Source organism: Octopus bimaculoides, chromosome 23 (assembly GCF_001194135.2).
Source record: "Octopus bimaculoides isolate UCB-OBI-ISO-001 chromosome 23, ASM119413v2, whole genome shotgun sequence".
Classification (NCBI taxonomy): domain Eukaryota; kingdom Metazoa; phylum Mollusca; class Cephalopoda; order Octopoda; family Octopodidae; genus Octopus; species Octopus bimaculoides.
In genome coordinates this window covers 25,743,060-25,744,291 of record NC_069003.1, presented here as the reverse complement: position 1 = coordinate 25,744,291, position 1,232 = coordinate 25,743,060, and the positions used below count along the sequence as shown (strand labels likewise).

The 1,232-nt window shown below is 42.6% G+C and overlaps 1 protein-coding gene across 1 annotated transcript in view; it reads right to left on the bottom strand.

Annotated features, from left to right (window-relative positions):
• Positions 1-1,232, bottom strand: part of LOC106877261 (repetitive organellar protein) — a 58,282-nt gene that overhangs the window by 3,458 nt on the left and 53,592 nt on the right. The gene's annotated exons all lie outside the window — the stretch shown is intronic.

Here is a 1,232-nt window from a genome sequence, read left to right as displayed (position 1 = left end):
TTTGAATTCTTACAAAGAAAAAACCTAGTTTCTGACAAATGAACAATTCTCCATCACTGGAAACTGAAATAACAACAACGAAATGTAAAATGTTGAACGCTGAAGAATTCTCGTATATTTTTACTGTTACGCAAACAGGTTACGTTTGTGAACGTTGTGCTAGCTGCTCGCTTTCTTCGCCTGAAGATCTTCGCTTTTCGAAAGGCATATGTACGAGTATTTATTGGCATAAATATGAATTTATAACCAAAGTAGAACAGTCGCAGGTTTCGAAGTAGCCCCTTTAGCTAAGAGAGGCAACACACACTTGGCATTGTGGGTAATTCTAGCTTTGTAAGGTTCCTTCGTTGGTCCGTTGTAGCTGTTTTTCGTTGCCAGCTTGTTTCAAAATTAGTTCTGCATCATCTCTTTTCACTTCCACCGTTTTTTTGTCACTCATACGTGTAATATTCCCTCATCGTTGCCCTTGTGGCAAATAAAGAAGCAATTATTGTTGTTGTCGTTGCCAGTTATTGTTATTTTTATATTGTTATTGTTGTTGTTGCTGTAGATGTTGCTGCTGTTGTTAGGACGATGGATTGGCAGAATCGTTTTAGCGTCGAAAGAAACGTCGTACGGTATTTGTTCTGGTTCTTTACATTCTGCGTTCAAATCCTGCCGAGGTGACCTTTGTCCTTTATCCCTCCAGGGGGTCGATAAAAGTAGCAGACAAGTACTGGTGCCGATGCTATCGACGAATTACTTCCTCTAAAAACTGTGACTATAATCGTTGCTGAAGTTCTTACTATTTGTATTATATTTAAAATAACTCATCCCCTCATGAATTCATCCTCCTCAAAGACTTCAATAGACACAGCCGTCCATCGATCTTGCATTCTTCCCCAAACACTAATTCCATGGGTGTCAGAGAAGAATGGTTTGCTATTCTTAACTCTCCGTACCATTCCGTACTTGCTTAGTATTCCTCCACCACCCTCACTAATCCGGCCACCCCACAAAAGCTCTTGACTTTTTACTCGCCCCTTAACCTTTATCCTGCCACCTCTGTCTCTGTATTCACCAGAGTCCAAGCCGAGGCCCCTCTCACTACATCATTCCGCTGCAGGCTTCCCTTTCCAGAGCGAGCCAGCGGAGCTAGACCGAGGGGACGGTAAAAGGCCTGACGGTATGACAATTTTCCTGTTCCGTGGTGATAGGCCCCCTCATTTGGGATGTCACATGCTGTGGAACCT